The sequence below is a fragment of the Chiloscyllium punctatum genome, chromosome 46 (assembly GCF_047496795.1).
Source record: "Chiloscyllium punctatum isolate Juve2018m chromosome 46, sChiPun1.3, whole genome shotgun sequence".
Lineage (NCBI taxonomy): Eukaryota > Metazoa > Chordata > Chondrichthyes > Orectolobiformes > Hemiscylliidae > Chiloscyllium > Chiloscyllium punctatum.
Window position 1 is genome coordinate 4,208,532 of NC_092784.1, and position 20,741 is coordinate 4,229,272.

The following is a 20,741-nucleotide window of genomic DNA, read 5'->3' on the forward strand; positions in this document are numbered from 1 at the left end:
CAGATGTTTATCAAACTCTCTTATCAACAGATATCGAATTGTTTATCGTTGAGTGGAAAATGTTTCATTTCGAGACAGTTGGGTTTCTGCACGAATATTATCGGTTTTGCAGATGAGCAGCCAAGTCTGGTCTGACCCCCTTACAAATGATAAACTAAACTCGGATGGGATGTGAATCCACAACCTTTGAATAGTAACCGTATCAAAGGTGTAAACGCTCAACGCGCTTTCCACTGCGCTACAGAGTGGCGCCCTGAAGCAATTTTAGGCCCACAAGTTTGCCTTTGACCCATTTTGTTCGGGACACCCATCTCGCCTCTGAGTGTCCTCGTCACAAATTCCCGTACCTGGTCCTTATCCACGTGTGCTCTGGATCTTCAAGTGTTCGGCTACATACTGCTGAAATGTTCTCATGACACATAACTTTACCACACGTTCAGATAATGAATTCCAGATAAACAACACTCCATGGGTGAAATCCTACTTCCTAAATCTCCTCTAAAACTCTTGTCTCCTGTACACCATCTGTCTTGTCATCCTTTAACCAGTACGCCATCTATGTACTGGTTATTATTCATTCCCATAACAGACTTATTCTTGTCATACATATCTATCCTCTTCAAAATATGTGCGTGTTAATCGGTTTCTCACTCAACCTTCTCTGCACTAAAATGGAGAGCCCCAGCCTAGCTCCTCTACCTTCACAATGGAAATGATCCAGCCCTTGGCATTCTTTTCAACTCCTGCTAACCTCTCCTCCTGCAATCAGACGCTTCCTGCAATCTGGCGATTACAATGGAAAAAAAATAAAGTTATCGGAAGAAAAGCCGAAATGTCTGAAAAAAACCAGCAATTCTTGTCCACCTATGATCACAAAGGAGAGCGAACGTTTCCAGTACAATGATCCACGTTCTGAACGGATGGGATGTGCGTGTGGGTGAAGAATGTGGAAGAGGGCGGACAGGTTCAAAAATGATTGAACTCCATGTTGGGTCCTCAACATTGCATGTCCTATCAGGAGAAAATGAGTTGCTGTTCTTCCAGCTTGTGCTGTGCCTTGAAGGAGCACTGTAGCGGACCGCAAACTGAAATGGTTGCTTGTATACACAGTGTAATGTTGAAGTGACAGGAGACTGGAAAATCGGGATAAGTTTTATTGATTCTGGACAAGATCGGAAGTCTTTGTCACCGACTCTGTTTTCCTCTCTCCATTGTAGATAGATCACATTCTGAGCAGGAAATACAGTTGCCGAGATTGAATGAAGTGCAGACAAATCACTGGAAGATGTGTCTGGAAGCTTCCACAGTGAGGAGAGATATACGAAACCAGCAGGAAATGTAGCTTACAACATAGAACGATACTGTGCAGTACTGGCACTTCGGCCCTCGATGTTGCAGCGATCTGTAAAAATAACGTGATGTACATTGTAATGGAAAATCGACATTTAATTTGAATAAAAACATAGGGAAACAAAGAAGCAAAAGGGCAAGTATTTTTGCAGACAGACAGATAGTACTTTGTCTATTTAACCTATCCATGCCCCTCATAAATTTGAAAATCTCTTTAAGGTCACTCCTCAGTCTCTGACGTTCCAGGGAAAACATACCCAGGCTGTTCAGCCTCTCCCTGTCGCTCAGATCCTCCAACACTGGCAACATCCTTGTAAATCTTTTCTGAAAGCTTTCAAGTTTCACAACATCTTTCCGATAGGAAGGAGACCAGAATTGCACGCAATATTCCAACAGTGGCCTAACCAATGTCCTTTACAACTGCAACATGACCTCCCATCTCCTGTACTCCATACTCTGACCAATAAAGAAAAGCATACCAAACGCCTTCTTCACTATCTACCTGCGACACCACTTTCAATGAGCTATGAACCTGCGCTGCAAAGGGTCTTTGTTCAGCAAAACTCTCTAGGACCTTGTCATTAAGTGTATAAATCCTGCTAAGATTTGATTTCCCAAAATGTAGCAACTCGCATTTATCTGTGTTGATAAAAAGAAGCGAATTATGGTATAACGGGAAAATGCGAAAGCTACCAGCACACGTTACATGAGGTATCTTGCCAAGGTATTACCTGGGACACGGGAAAGCTTAATTTGATAGAACACGAGATACATGCTGAAAAAGCTCTGGCCCAAGAGAAGGATAAACGGAAATTAAAGATGTAATAGCAAGGACATAAAGCTCAAGTTACTATGATGCAAATGGTCGCCCAGCCGTTGGAGGGAGGTGCTGCGTGAAAGGAGGAGCTGGCATAGGTAGATCTGGCGGGTGCTATGTTTGGACCACTGTGCTAGGCCGTGCCCGCACAGATGGCCTGGGTCAGCCCTGGAGGCTGGACAGCAGTGTGACTGACTGAGAAGGCTAAGGTGGAGGTGGGCAGCCCACAAGTTACAGGTAAGCCTCTGATATTTCTGCTTGGCAACGAAGACTCCCTTATGCTAACTTCTTGCACTAACGATACGGGCACTGAAACATGTCCCAGCTTTATATTGAGCTCTGAGATTGCGAAGCATGGATCATACTTTCAGCATAATGATGATGCGTATAAGTCAATGCCTACCTCCATGTTTCATGTGGAAGGTGCGGCATTTACCTTTTCGGTTGATACAGGGGCAACATATTCAGTCTTTATATCATGGCAGTTCAGAGAGTCGACGCAAATAAAGATAAGAGGATGGTTCCTGAACTCTGTGGGTGCATCAGGAGTCATGATACATAGAACATAGAACATAGAAAAATACGGCGCTGTACATGACCTTTGGCCCTCGATGTTGCACCGATCCAAGCCCACCGAACCCACACTAGCCCACTATCCTCCATATGCCTATCCAATGCTCGTTTAAATGCCCATAAAGAGGGAGAGTCCACCACTGCTACTGGCAGGGCATTCCATGAACTCACGACTCGCTGAGTAATGAAACTACCCCCAACATCTGTCCTATACCTCCCACTACTTAATTTAAAGCTATGCCCTCTCGTAATAGCTGACTCCATACGTGGAAAAAGGTTCTCACGGTCAACCCTCTCTAAACCACCAATCATCTTGTACACCTCTATCAAGTCACCAATACAGCTTCTTTTCTCCAATGAAATCAACCCCAAGTGCCTCAGTGAGAGAGATTAATCGCAACCCTAATGTGCGAAACCAGTAATGGGGAAATATTCCAATTCTCATTGCTATTATCGGAATTCTGTTCATTAAATCTGTTGGCTCGAGATCTCACAGTGAGTCTGCGGTTGGATTTGCGCATTTCCCCGACGGGCTTGCAGGCAAGACAAAAAGAAGATTTACCAGTGCGGACTGTAAAATACGACTCACGACAACTGATGCATGTCCATGCAAGGCGTTTCAGTCAGAGAGTGATAAGTTTACTCAGCGATTCACTCGCCCAGGAAGCAAGTAAACATGTTAATCTCACACCAATTTTCTTGCTGGGGATATGCTGCACTGCACAGCACACATTCACCGCGATGGCCCTGACAAATCATATGAGAAGGATTGTTTCAGGAGATTGGTGAAACCAGATCAGTTGTTATTTTGCGAATTTTATTGGAATGATCACAGATGTGCAGTCAGACAAAACATTTCTAAAGTATCTGTGACGGCAAGTAGACCCTGTCTTTCTGATGTAGAAGGCTCCTTTCCTCATGGGTCATTGGCAAAGATATCCAGCGACAGGCGGCAGGATTTGGGACCATGGAGATGAAAGGCACAAAAAACGAAATATTGTGGCTTCAGGGTCGATGTGGGTATCTGCTTCAATGCGGATATAAGGACATATAGGAAGAAACTATATTGGCCAACTCAAGCAGATTGGCAGTCCAGGAAACCCTCGCCAGGAGGGTAGCCTGGTGTTTACCGATGGAAGATATCTCGGCTGCAAGATTAAGAAGGGTTCCTGCTGAGTTCAGGGCAAAAGGAAAACGTGATGTAGGCATCATACCAAGCTGTGAACCCATAAGAATAACCCCGAAGTCTGAGTATTGTCCTTGCAGAGCACAAGACCCGTTCTCACTCGAGGCTGTGGAAGGAATTATTTCAGTATTTGAATCCCTCCTAAAGACTGGTGTGATAATCCCCTGTGGATAATCACCAGTGAGAACCCCGATTTTTCCGGTCAAATGGCAAACATTCCAAGTAAATTGGTGGAATGGAGGTGTGTTCAAGACCTGCAGGTCGTCGATAACGCTGTCGTTCCACACATCCCAAATGTTTACAAACCCTATAGGAAATTGACTCAATTTCCACCGAACAGTAAATGGTTATCTGTTATGAATTTAGCAAATGCCTTCTTTCGTGTACCGGTACACCCACAAAGTCAATTATAATTCACTTTTTCATTCAAAGGCAAATTGTATACTTTCATGCGACTTTGTCAAGATTATTGTGATTCCCCCATCATATATAGTGAGGCTCTATGCAGGAGTCTGGAGACTCATGTTTTAACCAAGGTATCAGCGCTGCTGCAGGATGTAGATGCATGCTTAATAACAGCACCAACACAGGAACAATGTGCCAAAGACACGCTTGCATTGCTCTGCCATCGAGCTAGGGATGGGCACAAAGCGAGTCTCGCAAAACGACAATTTGTGCAACAGCAGGGGAAGTTCTTAGGTCACTTAGTATCTGAACAAGGAAAGGCCATTGGTCAAGAGAGTTCAAACAATCCAGCAAATTCAAAAGCCCCAGACGAAAAAACAATTGCTATCGTTTTTGGTCATGCGCTCCGACTGTAAAAAGTTTATCCCACATTACGCAACCATTCAGGCGCCCCCCCAAGTGGCATATCACATGGCTTAGTGTTCCAGAGCCAGAGTCCGTTGGAGTGAACCCAGAGTCCGATAGTGCCATTGTTGAATTGAAAATGGCACTCCAAACTACACCTACACTGGGGATTCTGAATCCAAAAAAACGTTTTGTACAAAAGGTAGATGAGAAGCGTGACTGCATGACATCTGTGCTGATGCAGGATAATGTGTGAAAATTGAGGCCGGTAGCTTATTTTTCGGTTAAGCTTCGACCCCGTGGTTGCAAGATTGCCTAAATACCTGCCAGCCGTGGCTGCAGCTGAAAAGGTTGTTGGAGCATTCATGGACACAACCGGTTAGAGTTAATTAACCCTACTGGTCCCACATGCGTATCCGTAATGCTTCCCAAGCAAAACAAAACACACGTTGGCTCAGATACAATACGATGCTATTGGAGATACCTAACATGAAGAAAGTGAGGACTGCAGATGCTGGAGTTCAGAGCTGAAAATGTCTTGTTGAAAAAAGCGCAGCAGGTCAGGCAAGATTCAAGGAGCAGGAGAATCGACGTTTCGGGCATGAGCCCTTCTTCAGGAATCTTCAGTTTCCTGAAGAACGACTCATGCTGAAACGTCGATTCTCCTACTCCTTTGATGCTGCCTGACCTGCTGCACTTTTCCAGCAACACATTTTCAGTGGAGATACCTAAAATTACAATAAAGCGATTTAACGTCTTTCATGCTGCTTGCAATCTCCCCACAGACGGGGAAGGAGACCCACATGACTGTGTCCCTGTAATTAATGACATTTGCAGCCCTAGACCAGATGTGCAGGATTCACCGATTCAGAATCAGAATATGGCGTTTTGGTGTGAGGGACTAGGGATGACATGAACAAAGGCACTTCCAATTGTGCTAATATATATGAAATCTAGAAGGAAAGGAAGAGCAAATCTTAGCCCTTTTGAGATTTTGTTTGGTAGGCCTCCCAATACAGGAATAGACCCAAGACCGAAGGTAAGACAGACAACAGACCACTGTGAGGATTAGATTTTCTGTTACTGCATAAAACTCTCTACACTTCTGTCTCAAATACAGAATCAAGTGAAGCAGCACTACCCCACTCAGCAGAAGGGAAGATGCACGACAGGGAACCTGGAGAATGGGTAGTGGTAACAGACTTCAGGAGGAAATGTTGGAAAGCGAAGAGGTGTCTGGGTCCGTTTTAAGGGCTCCTTATAACACAGGCAGCTGTTAAGTTCGCTGCAAGAGCCACGTTGATGCACGACAACCATTGCAAACCTGTAGGTGGACTTCAGGAGATATCGGACAACACCAGAACCAAATAAGTGCAAGTAGTGATCAGAAGCCTCATACAAATATGGGGCTGCCCTTGGCAGGACGATTCGGGAAGGCAGGGGTGTCTGGGATACAGTTGCAGACCGTAATCTTAACCAAGGGTGCTATGTTGTTCTTTACATGCGACCCATGGCCGTTTAGTAACGAAGATGACTATAAATGGGACAATAAATATTTATGTAGGGATCTTTGTGGTCCCAGTGACTGTCACATAGTAGTAGCCACCACCGTCACATGGACATCTCACACAGGATATAGGTATTCTCTTATCAAGGAATGAGAATAACCGAGACTCAGAATCGGGATGAGGAAGCCTGGGGGCGTGGAATGCATAGACCTTCTGAGGAAAGGTCTGGTGCTTCGTAAGCAGTTTGATGTATAACTATGTGGCGCTGTACATGTCTTATTTTTGTCATAAAAAGACAAAAAGGGAGAAATGTAATGGAAAATTATCCTTTACTGTGAAATCAATAAAGCACAGAGGAAACAAGGAAGTAAGGGCCTGATTGAAATTAGGGGCAGGTATTGCAGACAGGCAGAAAAAATGCAAAGGCAAACCGACCTAACAACAGACTTACAAGGTCAGTTAAACCGACCTAACAACAGACTTCCAAGGCCAGTTAAACCGACCTAAAAGCAGACGTAAATGGCCAGTTAAACCGACCTAACAGCAGACTTGCAAGGCCAGTCAACCGACCTAACAACAGACATACAAGGCCAGTTAAACCGACCTAACAGCAGATTTACAAGGCCAGTTAAACCAACATAACACTAGACTTACAAGGCCAGTCAACCTACCATGTCAACAGTCAATTAATGAGAAAAACAACTGCATTTCTCGAAAGGACATTGAATGTTTCACGCTCCTGGCCTTGATGTGTTGACAAGGATAAGCATTGTGAACCTAATCCAGATTACAATTGGTAATCTTTGCTTTATAATGTCATTGAATAAAAGGAATACGTGAAAGCTATCAGGCGCCCCTTATGTGAGGTATCTTGCCAATGTATCGGGTCCATTTGCAAAGATCTAAAATAAATATTTTCTTTGCTCTTGCTCGCATTTGAGTCGAATCGATTTAATTTCCACGACATCACAATTGAGACGCTTCAATGGCCAACAACAGATTGAATTGTTAATTGGCTGGAGCAGTCGGCGCTCTTAAACCAACTACTACATGTTGCTAGTCTTTTTGAAGGTGGTTGGTTCGAAACCAACCAGAGGTTAAGGTTTTACCGAACTTTTGCTGCTAATGATCATTCATCTTGACACATTCCCAAGTTCTGTGTCAAAGATCTTAGCTGCAGAAAATACGTCACAAATCGTGTTACCCCCTCAGCTCTCCAGCGAATTCAAAAACTGAGAGCAATTGACGTGGAATAGAAGCAGAACTGGCAAATATATCTTATTTCCTTACACACCAAAACATGAATGCTTTCTGGTAGGAAGTTGCGTTATCTGGATCACGAACTGCTCGCAGAAATGGCAGCGAGGCCATTCCAAACTGTGCTCACAAACTCACTGGAGCCTTACTGCACCACCGTTACCTGGAAAGTGCTAAAGTAATATAAAATAGAACAGACGAGCAGTGAACCACGAAAAGTGAAGATTACCAATTGTAATCTGTTTTATAATAGGTTCACAATGTGCTGGTGCCTCCCCCAGAACAAGAGGGCCGATCACCAGCCGCCCTCATGTGGACAGAAATGCAGGAAATGAGAGGAATGGAACTCAGTTGCACCTTGCGATTGCCCTTCTTTTCGCCACAACAACAAAAAACGGCGAGTGGATTCAGTGCTGGATCCGGTTTCCCAACAACGGTGAAATAACGATCTCTATTCACTTTCAGAGAAAACGGTGAATCACGCAAAACACCTGGAATATGACGCGGATATCTGGGTCCCGCATTATGCTGGGGGCCATTCCAGCTGGAGGCTAAGGTGAAAATAACAGCGGCAGGGGAACACAGCGTGAATACTGACACGTTAGTGGTGATGTGCTCTGCCATATCGCAGCGTGGTTAAGAAGAAATTGTTACGTTTTATTCTGTTCAACTTCAAGACCAGCTCATCCCTACCAAGCGTTGCCAGCTTATTCCATTAACACAAGTGGCAACGCTGGGATTCATACGTAAGCCTTCCTTAGATCTGGGACCTGAAAGACAGCGTCTCAGCTTGCTCAGTGACCGTGGCAGACAGGCTAAAAGCGGAAAGCGAAGACCGTGTGCCTGACGATAGCCTGCGGCATGCTCACAGTGAGTACGCCTGTTCTGCAGAATAAGCAGCAGAAAAGTATTCCTCCACCTGAAAAACTATGCTTAATCTGGAATCGGAGAAAGGCAGACCACGGAGTGAGGTTATTCGAAATGCGGTGCCATAACGAGCTGCAACTTTCCTTGTCTTTCTCATTAACCGTGCACTTTCCAGCAGAGTTATGAGCAACTGCCAACTGGCTGCCAGCTGATTTGGAAACCTGTGTGGGAATCGAGGAGATGCGACTCACTTGCTGTTTGTAAATTAAACGGTTCTTATTTTGAGATGTACAAAACTCAGTCTCTACACATTTTGAGGAAAGGTCAAAGGCGATCTGAGATGTGGAAACGGTGCTAACTGTACGTCATTATTCTTTTAACAATATACGAAATGGTCTCCCTCAGTGGTCTTATTCATGTCTCTTGTTCATGAATGAATCTAACAGACGGAGTTTCAACAGAGTTTCATTTGACTTGCATTTGACCTGGTCATACTTTTCTGCAACTCTGTGACAAGATGGCAACAATGGCATTCGGCACTCTGCCCGTAGTTTCCTCAATTTCAGTGGTTTGATTTCAGACCACACGGTAATATGAGTGACTGTACGAGAGTGTGAGTCAAGCAGTTCACGTGAGTCTGTATTCCTCTTTTTATTCCTCTTCATGACTGAATGAGGTATAAGCATGTCCAGTACTTTGACACTCGAATGTATGATTTGCTCCAAAACATGATTGAGGATTTTTGGTTTTGGTTCACCCAGGTTGAATGACACCAAAGAGAATCCAAATTCGGCGTTTCAGAGCTGACTTTTGGATGCATTTGACAGAGACTGGACATCAGAATTCCAGTGTTGCTGTGTCAGGAGCAAATGGCTGTTCTCCTTGACACTGAACTAGGATGCCTTTACATGTAAAGCAAGTGCCTTACTACAGGTACAGAAAGGATCAATGCCCAGTAACTGTGCCCTTACAGTGGACGCCCATCGAGATAGACAAATCGAAGCATATTGTCAACCAGGGAGGAGAGAAATTTACTTGAGAGTGTGGTGCTGGAAAAGCACAGCAGGTCAGGCAACATCCGAGCATCAGGAGAAACAGCGTTTCTGGCAGGAGCGCTTCATCATCTCAGTCCTCACATATTCTGCAGAGAGAAGCTGAACAACGCTTCACGCAGCAATAAGTTGGAACTGTAATTCTTTTCACTGCACCGGCAGATATGGGCGAGCGAATTCAAAGTAAGTTTGTCAATGAGGACAACAAGCACGAATGCTCCGTTCCCAACAATTAAAAAAACTTCAGCATGTAACAAGGGAACAAACCAAACAAGTGCTTGGTTTGAAACGCGGGTGTATGTCGTGTGACATGAACGGAAAAAAGCAACGTCGCAACCGTGCCAACTGACACTCGTCCAGCACCGAAACTGGCAGCCGGTCAATGCACTACCTCGGTGTTTGAAGTAGATCGATGTTGTCCGGGGTTATTAGCATGATCCAAAATGTTTGGAGAGGGACGAACAAAAGAGAAGCTGAGAATAAAGATGGAAGTCAGGTGATATTCAATTAGAAAACGTGTGCAGAAAGGCACAGGGAGATGGACATCATGGTCCCGAGGTCGTAACTCTGTTTTGCTTTCCAATATACTCCAAGACCTGCTGAGATTTTACAGCAATTTCTGTTGTTGTTACAGGAAGAGAATATGGGACAGTGATCCTGAGCCGATCAACTCTCTCTACTCTGTGGATATTTGACTTCTCTTTTCAACCGGATTACTTATGTCCAACAGTGAAACTTCACAGTCCTGCCCCACCCCCACTCCCATTCCAAACAATAAACTGTTCATTACTTATATCCACATTGGCACATAACAAAATAATTTTCCTTGTGAATTGGGAAACTTCCAGGGAGAGCTCCCTTCGTTTTCCATCAGAACAAACTGAATGAGTTAATTTTGATTCAGGACCATCTGACATGGAACCATCACTATCAGTGCCCCCCAATAAGTGGCCTTTCCCATTCAGTGTCTCTGAGCACGTTGGGTGTTGCACGGCTGGAGTGGAACATCACGTTTTGAAAGGGTCACTGATAGACTTGTCTCAGGCCCTTCCAGTAAAGTGGAGATAGTTATCACTCAGAAAGCGATGTCTGATCAAAAATAGCAAGACCGACGTGGCAACACAAGTGTCACTCTGTTGTCATACTGCAAGTGGAATGGAGAGCAAGAAACACACCACAGAAACACACGTAAGTACGCGTGCGCGCGCACACACATGCACACACACACAAACACACAAGCACACACAAATTCTCAATTGTTATCCAAGAGGATTTCCATTTTCAACGAAAAAAGATTGATTACCGAACTTCATTGCAGAGTTCTTTACCTGATTGCTTCCGTTCAAGTCGATTCCTGATTCGTAACATCCCCATGGACAGTTTTCCTCATCCCATGTGCTATGTCCTGCTCACAAACACTGCGTTTGATTCCAATACCGCCTGTTGTTTGATACAGGAACCTTGCGGTTTCGGGGTGATTGAGTCTTGTGTCTGACCCAGGTGTGTGAATATCCTGTTTATCTGACATCTAGGATTGTTTAATGAAGTGTGGAAAATTGGAAATCCCGATGTTATTTTGTCTACAGTCCCTTAATAGAACTGTATTTGTTTTCAGTCAAGTAATCCTTGACTCTGGGTCTTATTAATTTATTCAACATCATTGCCCACAGGCTTGGACACCAATTGGGAGAGTTGATGGTGTCATCAAATATTTGGATGGTTTGGCAATTATGGCCAGGGCTTGGGTGAAGGGAGGTAAGGAAGTTTTACTGTGATCATACAGGGGATATGGATACCATAAAATATCTCCAAAAGGCTAACTGATGAATGTGGTCTTTCACAATATTCTGGGCGCGCAGAGCGAAACAGGCAGACATCCTGACTAAGAGACAGAGTGTGAAAGGATGATATTGGGATTTCCAACAGGCATAGTTCAAGTCAGTCTTGATTTATAAATTGAGTATATTATTGGTGAACCTAGTTTACAAGTAAATTGTGAAGTGGAAGTAAGCTGCTGTCACAGAGATCGATGGAGCGATGGTAAGTGAAAGGGCAAAGCATTGTCCTTTACAATATGAAGTGGAGAGTGTGATGTTTGTCAGGGAGAATCGACTAAGTGATTTTAGTGAAAATGGGGAGATGTTATAGCACTCTGACGGAGAGAGGGATCTATGCTTCCTGGGATATCAAAACACATTGAGTTACTCTGCAGGGGCAGCAAGGTATTAGCAAAGCAAAGGGATGATGTTTTCGTTTGTTCATTGGATGTGAGCATTACTGGCTAGGCTCAGCATTTATCTCTCATTCCCATCAGCCCTTGAGAAGATGGTAGTGAACTGCCTTATTGAACTGGTGTACTCCATAAAACTTCGACATGTGCAGATTCGGTAATGTTGGCCATGAAAAATTGCCCATAGTGATCAGAGATGTGTTGGTTAGGTGCAGTAGTCAAGGATATATACAGAGATAGGGCAGCGGAATTTCACACCGCGGGTATTATATATTAATTTACTCAACACTGAGTTAGAGACTGGAATTCCATGTGTTGTCAGCGAGCTGATGTACAATAGAACAAAGGCTCGAAGCTAATTGAGGGCATTAATTCGTAGAGCAGGGAGAAAATAGGGAAAAACAGAAATTGTTGATAAAAGCTCAGCAGGTTTGGCAGCATCCGTGCAGAGAAACCAGTTACCACTTCGGATCCGGTCACCTTTCTCTGAAACAGACCTGAAACTATAACTCTGATTTCTCTTCACAGATGCTGCCAGACCTGCTGAGGTTTTTCAGTCACTTTTAGTTTTGTTTCTGTTTGACAGCATCTGCAGTTCTTTGAAATTGTATATAAGTGGAGAATGGGGTTAAGTTCAGAGTAAAGCTGTCTCTACACTTCAGCTTTTCAAACTCCCAGACCATGTTCACCGTGGAGTTTGATAATGACGAAGTCAACCCCTATCCCCACACTGGCCCTATCAAGCACACTGAGCAGAGTTATATCACTGGCTTAGAGGAGACTATGTATCCCTGTACACTTTCTCCACCTAAATCTCCCAGGGTCTGGAAAGAATCGTGTTACATACAGTATACAGATCGGTCCACAACCGCTCCCATGTCAGGGGAAGCTCTGTGTTAGATTACAGAGTAAAGCTGTTTCTACAGTGTCTCTCACATACTCTTACATAGCTCATACACACAGACACACTATCATGCAGTCACACATGCTCAGTCACAGATACAGGACAGCGTTGCAAACTCCCTATCTCAGAATCCCATACTCGAACACAACCCCTCACTCAAACACTCTCAGTCACCAAATCTCAGTCAATCAGTCACAGACACCTCAAAACCACACTCGCTCGTTCACATACACAGTTACTCCTTCACAAATGTATACTAATGATACACAATCTGCGAGGCTTGCTGAATGGTTAATCAATTTCTTTGTTTTTAGAGAGCACAAAATTTGAAGGCAAATTATGTCAGGCTGGCCCTTAATAAATGCCTGTTTTCTGGATAAAATACATCGTACTCCACGCTAAATCTCTGACAGATTCTGAACAAGACCACGCACCTACAATTCAGTAGCTGACCTGTCATATTCCTATCGTATTTTCGTCTTGAGGTTTGCAAAGTTAGACAGACTTTTAAAAATCTCAGGGCACGGATTTTAAAAGGATTCTGGAATCTGCATCTTAATCAGTGGAAAATTTATAACAGAGTTCTCCATATCCCGCTTTTACAGTTTAATTTGTAAATTAACATTTCTAAAATTCAGGAATGTAGAAATTGAAAAAAAGCTTTACACTCTTTTGCCCCTCTCCTGTGCTGACAGAATTCAGACTCAAACTGAAGCTTCTCTGCTCCTGCACCCAGTTTAACATTGTACCATTTGGATTAGATTATCCCTCCTCTAACATCGATTCTCATCTCAGTTTATTTCATCTGAAGGAGACCGAGAGATGATAATGTATAAAATGTAAGATGTCTTTTAATCTGCCAAAGCAGGACACATGATTCCAAAAGTGTCAGATAGCCATTTTAGGTTTGTTACAGGCAGCCATTTCACGTTAGCACAGCGCTGGCAGCGACTTTACAAACCGGGAAAGGCAAGAACGGGTTGGGAACTTGGGAGTCCATGTGCAAATGAATGCAGAGTATATTCACAGAACTACAGCTCGAGGGCAAGGTTTGAATGGCCAGCGAAATGACGCAAGCACAGGACTGAGTCCCTGGATTTCAGAATGGTCTAAAATGAAGAATGTTTGAGAGTCTATGACAGGAACTGTAGGATTAGATAGGGAAAAAATATCGTTGTTGCTTCTGGAGACTATAACTAGGTTCAGTGTCGAGTAATCTAACGTCAGACTGGAACCGTTTGACAACTCACGACACGTTCAGCATGAGGTTAGGTTTTGTTTAAATCAGCCGACACTGTCCCCAAAAAACTCTCACAGAAAAGCGTTGGCATAGAGTTAAGTACAGATTAAAGCCCAATTACACTGTTCTCATCAACAACTCCCAGGGCAGGAACAGCACCGAGTCAGATGAAGAGTAAAGCTCCCATTACATTTTCCACATTAAACTCTCCCAGGACAGGGACAATACTGTGCCAGATAGGAAACAAAACATTTTCCATATGACCATAAAATGACTGCATTCCATCTGCTGCTGCCTTACCGTGTGTGGGTCAAAGACCGAGCTCCGAAACATCTCCAGGACAATCTAATCCAGTACTTGCGGCTGTGGCTCTCTACCTGTGTTTGTAACTCTCTCTCGGTTTCTGAAATTACTTCCCATTCCCTCGACAATGCTGAATAAATTTCAAAACCGTTCAATTACCTTTAAAACATTTTAGGATAACGTTAAGGTGTTTTTGACAGTGTTTATAAATATCCATCCTCAAGTTACTTGCGGATATCCAGTGTAATTCGTCTACGTTTATATTGTCCATAAATCAGAAAGCAAATTAACATCAAGCGTCCATGTACAATTCGCAATTTCCGTGATTTGTCTGTCTTTATTGCATGTGATTGGCCATTAACAGCATGTGATCGGCCTTCCTATGATTTTTTTTTCCACAGAGACGCTATCAGGAATCATATGGACCACTTTGATCCTCAGTCCTGGTACATTGTCAGTACAAATAAAAATCAAATTTTCAAGTTGCAGGAATCGCTGAACGAAAATAACTACGGATGTGCTTCCCCAATGTAATCACTGATACCTTTTTAGGATGAGATTTTCAGTAGGGCATTTAGATGACAGAAACCAGGAGCAGGAAGAAGTTATTCAGCCCTTAATGCCTGCTCTCCCATTCAATGTGATCATGTCTGATTCTCGATCTCACTGCTATATTCCCACTTTCTCTCCAAAGTTCGTGGTGTAGAATGGTAGAATTACAACATTTGGTTCACGTTTGTAGGAGGAATCGAACAGAAACTGAATGCCCCTGTTGAAAATAGTGATAAGTTATTAAACATTATCATTCAGGGGTATTTATGGTATCAGAAAATTAACTGACAGTGGAGTCAATGATGTGATTTCAACACTCAGATCCACAGCCAAACCCAAACAGCTGCTGTGAAAGAATCCGCATCCAGGTAATTGTGGGGACAGGTGGCAGTTTGTTCAGGCGTTAGTGTATCATACAAGTGGTTATGGGAGGCTGGAGTTGAGCAGTGTTAGGCATGTGGGGCTGGTGGCTTGGGGTTTTGGGCGAGTGTGAAGGATTAAAAAGGAAGGGTTAGCAGAGCGAGATGTTGGGCATGTGTTGAGGGCTGCACCTGGCCAAAGTGACTATTCAAATGTTGTTGGGTCGGAGCATTTTTTGTCTCGCATTCCCTGGAAAATTAGTAACTTTCCAAGTGAAACCATCCAAATGCTCCAAATTTAGTGGATTCTTTAGGAGGGTCTCCCCATCGGAGTCTTCACGTCCCCAGTTGATTACCACAGAGTCCATGTCCAAGTTGTTGCAGGGGCCTGGCATGCAACTCCAGCCTGTGATTCTCCAACAAATACCTGACCAGTGGAATGGGTTCTTTCTGACTGAGTTAATGCAGAGAAATATTTTATACATTTCAATGTAATTCTCTGCTTTCACAACCCACTAGAATCTGCTGAAAATGATAGTCTCCATTAGATGTTCAGCAGTATATCAAGTATTAGATATTCGACCCTTTTGAATGGCTGTGTTTAACTCAGTGGAAGAATTCGTATCCTAAACACACGCAGGTTCAATTCCCAAGCAAAGTCACTGGGCACAGGTGTCACATAGGTTGCCTTAAACTGGCTGTCCAAGCTCTGTGTGTAATTCTCACCGTCCCCTGTGCAGCCCATAGTGAGGCCCACAGTGACGCCTTCCTGGTCGTGCCATTCCCATTGGGGAACACTGAGACCTGGAGATTCTATAGACGCTGCGCTGTGGGGTCTGGCCCCTGAGACTCATCACCCTGCGGCTGGGGGTCTGCAATCACAATGGAGGATAAGCCTCTCTCAGCTCGAGCTGGAGATTCAACAATAGCCAATAGTATTTCCCCCTGGAGCACGGCCGCTTAAACGGGAAGGAAAGGGATTCAGAGAAAGCTGCTCAAATAGAGAGAGCACTGGGGAGAGAAACTGAAGTTCTCAAGTATCCAAAATCGGGTTCTTTAGCAATGACTACAGCTATCTTTTCGCATTTGAACTCAACTGACTGTACTATGATCTGAAATATGAAAATTAAATCGCAGAAAATACTAACTGTCAATAAGGGGGAAACTGGAGTTTATATTCCAAAATAAATGGGCTAAGCGTAAATGTTAATGAATCCTAATCATACTTTACTTATTATATTGCAAATTAACAAATACTCCCAATCTGCTGTAGACTTTTACTCTGTCTGAGTTCCACCTGCTTTCGACAGAAATGAAAAAATGCAGCAATTAAAAGGATTTAGTGACAGAGAACAAAGAGGGGAACCGGAGGGAACGAAAATAAAATGGAATTTGCAGGAATGATGAGATAACAAAATGATAAGGCTGCAAAACAGAACCTCTGCATCCCAACCTTCTTGCCAAACGTTGCTTGGAAGCACAAAGTAATATGTCGGGAATGGAGTTTGTGCTGGAATTGATCATAAGTGCCAATATATTACTGGAAGCTATGAAATACTGCCACTAGGATTGGGATCAGGAGGTGTGCCCACGTTGGTTGGGTAGGAAAATTCTTGAATGCAATATTGTCAGATCTGGTCAATTAACGGTTGGTCAGCAGGGGGGCGTCGTTCAATCAATGTGGGTAGAGGATGTTCCGGTTCAGACAATTCTGCAATTATATTAAAAGGTTATTACCTATACGTTCAAACAAAGCTCTGGAGAGACATTGGCAACAAACAACATTTACCATCAATTAGATTCAGATTGCTCCCTGATTCATTAATGTTCCTGCAGGCGTCTTGGACACAGGAACAGTCCCTGTTCCATCAAGGCTTGAGAAGTTCATTCAGTCAATGTAGGCAGGTTCAGGGAGAGATTGCTGAGGTGTTGAGTACGTACGGGGAACCTGGTTGAGTTAGCAAAAAGGGATCAGCGAACCAACATTTTCTGGAAGGGTTACAAAGTTAAACTGAAGAACTTGCATTGGGCCAGAGATGAAAGTGAAATTGAAAGCAAAACATATCACATCCAGCCATTGGAAAATCCATGGCAGCAGACTCTCCTTCCAAAAGATCAGGGTAAGTCGGATCCAGTGTGCCCTGACAGGGTAGATCAGCTGCTGACTGCAGTAAGTTCCCGTGACCATGAGCAGCTCCTCATCCCCTCTGAAAATTACACCAGAATCAGCGCAGAAAGCCCTTTGGTTGTCGGAATCCTCTCGTCTTCAGGCGATTAGAGAGCCAGAATGATGAAAACCAATGGAGAAAACAGATAGCAGCTGGACAGCACTTCAGCTGTCAGTGCAGAGGTACAACATCATACCACCCGCATTTGTTAGGAAGATCACCATGAAGACCTTAGATTTCACAACAATCTACTTTGTTAGAACATAGAACATAGAACAATACAGCACAGATGTTGTGCCGAACTTCTAACCTAGATTAAGCACCCATCCATGTACCTATCCAAATGCCGCTTAAAGGTCGCCAATGATTCTGACTCTACCACTCCCACGGGCAGCGCATTCCATGCCCCCACCACTCTCTGGGTAAAGAACCCACCCCTGACATCTCCCCTATACCTTCCACCCTTCACCTTAAATTTATATCCCCTTGTCACACTCTGTTGTACCCGGGGAAAAGGTTTCTGACTGTCTACTCTATCTATTCCTCTGATCATCTTATAAACCTCTATCAAGTCACCCCTCATCCTTCGCCGTTCCAACAAGAAAAGGCCGAGAACTCTCAACCTTTCCTCTTACGACCTACTCTCCATTCCAGGCAACATCCTGGTAAATCTTCTCTGCACCCTCTCCAAAGCTTCCACATCTTTCCGAAAGTGAGGCGACCTGAACTGCACACAGTAGTCCAACTGTGGCCTAACCAAAGTCCTGTACAGCTGCAACATCACTTCACGACTCTTGAATTCAATCCCTCTGCTAATGAACGATAATACTCCATAGGCCTTCTTACAAACTCTATCCACCTGAGTGGCAACCTTCAAAGATCTATGTACATAGACCCCAAGATCGCTCTGTCCCTCCACCTGACTAAGAACCCTACCATTAACCCTGTATTCCGCATTCTTATTTGTTCTTCCAAAATGGACAACCTCACACTCGGCAGGGTTGAACTCCATCTGCCACTCCTCAGCCCAGCTCTGCATCATATCTAAGTCCCTCTGCAGCCGACAACAGCCCTCCTCACTGTCCACAACTCCACCTATCTTCGTATCATCTGCAAATTTACTGACCCACCCTTCGACTCCCTCATCTAAGTCATTAATAAAAATTACAAACAGCAGAGGACCAAGAACTGAACCCTGTGGAACTCCACTTGTAACTGGGCTCCAGGCTGAATATTTACCATCTACCACCACTCTCTGCCTTCGACCGGTTAGCCAGTTTTCTATCCAATTGGCCAAATTTCCCTCTATCCCATGCCTCCTGACTTTCCGCATAAGCCTACCATGGGGAACCTTATCAAATGCCTTACTAAAATCCATGTACACTACATCCACTGCTCTACCCTCATCCACATGCTTGGTCACCTCCTCGAAGAATTCAATAAGACTTGTAAGGCAAGACCTACCCTTCACAAATCCGTGCTGGCTGTCTCTAATCAAGCAGTGTCTTTCCAGATACTCGCAAATCCTATCCCTCAGTCCACTTTCCATTACTTTGCCTACCACAGAAGTAAGACTAACAGCCTGTAATTCCCGGGGTTATCCGTATTCCCTTTTTTGAACAGGGGCACAACATTCGCTACTCTCCAGTCCCCTGTTATTGCATGTTACCGTGGTGTGTCGGCCTTTTAAATTAATTCTGGTGGGAAGCATGACAAGTCAATACCGTCAATTTTGCATCCCACTGGGAGTAGGGATTCAGTGAACTGTCGACAGAAAGGGGCCGTTGGCAACAGGACAAGGAGCGGTCGAGAAGAGCACAGGTAGTTGGTGTGGTGCATGACCAAGTGTAGCAAAGCGGTCCTGGTCACATGGTTCAGGGCTGTGTGAAATTACTGCCCGCAGCATGGAATTATGGACGTACTGGTTCTCTAATGTGAGAGACCCAGAGGAACAGTGGATACTGGCATTCAATTTACACAAGGTCTGCCGGGACAGGAGGGCGAATTGATAAGAGTCTGAAATAGTGGCAGCATCAGTCGCAGTGGCAGGTCCAACACTGAAGTTAATGGGTTAGGAGAGTTGGTCTGTTATGGGTACTGCCGAAAACCCTACAGTGCAGAGGGTCTTGTAATTCAGGTAATTCTCCGAGTCGGGAGCCTCAGACGATTGGACAGACCCAGAATCCACCACAAAATAAATGAGCTGATCCCCAACACCTCCACATCCATCATCGAATTTCAGACGGGACGCTTGAGAGACATATTGAGATCGCCTGTGAATCCTCCCTCTCACGATAGCCCGAGTGAGTTTCTGAAGAATTGGGCAAGGGATCTGCCACAGTGTAGGCAGTCTGTTGAAGCTACCTCTGTGGTGTGGTGGACTGCTGTCGGGCCTGCGGGGAGAGGGGGAATGTAGATGGTCCTGGGCGACATTGCTTGGACCAGCACTGTCTCAACAAGTGTTCCAATTCCCCAATGTTCCAGCACTGCCTTCTTTAAATTGCCCTAGTTTGCTGTACTGGCTTGGTAGTGCCCCTGTGGTTGTCGGGTTGCGAAAGAAAGTCGAATGACCCTGTCCGTTTTGGCGTCGTGAACATCGCATTCCCGTCCAAGTTACGAAGTGCACTTAAAGTGTCCGTCCGGCTCGTCGTTTGATTGTGCAACATGAAAACGTGAGCATATGTAAGGTCTACACGGCCAACTTTTCATCCTCTGCTAATGGAATGCCTGACGTGGAGTCCCAGACCTCCCTAAAGCGGACAATGACATCGTGCAAGTGCTTGGAGACTCTGCAGACACCAGATAACAGCCCAAAATCGGCGTGCAGTGTTGCACTGGACTTTATTGAATCTTTCACGGTGCTGTCCAGCCATTTTTTTCCAGTCTGCAGCGGTGTCCTTGGGGTGGATGGGGGATGTCAATAAGAGGGCTAATGGTCACACAGTGGGAGCATATGCACTAGCTGCGATACGGTCGCACATCTTGGGGCAGACAGTTGTATATACAGGAAATTTTGAAGACCCAATTGTAGAACGGGAGCAGTCACTTCAACCGGTCTGGTTCTTCTTGGAGCATGGCCCGGACCTGTGCGCGGATCCAGGTCTTATAGAAGGGAGTGGACACAATCATGATGCGGGGATCCTGGCAATTGGTGCCCTGATATTTTAGGGAAGCACTCGCGCTATATGTGAGTCTGCAGTTATCATTTGTGTTGGGCTGCATGGTGATTCATACTGCCCGGCAGCTAATGTGCCCATCGCGAGATTGCTGTAAAAAGTCCGGTAGAAAAAGAATGCAGCCACTTCATTCAGGCCCAACGGGTGTCGCTCTGCAGACTGTATGGGAAATGTTGAGTTCTGGGCGGTATAGGGCGGTGCGGCCGTGACTGGAGTTATGGAGGTCTCACTGTCGGTTGTTATTGCAGCAGTCTTTCGTCTTCATGGCCTGATACTGCTGGGCAACCTGTCGAAACTTTGCAAGACACTGCAGCAGGTATACCATGTCCCAGGAGGAGTCAATATGCTCTCCCTTCATGGCCGTGGTCCAGTAGAATGTAAAGGACCTC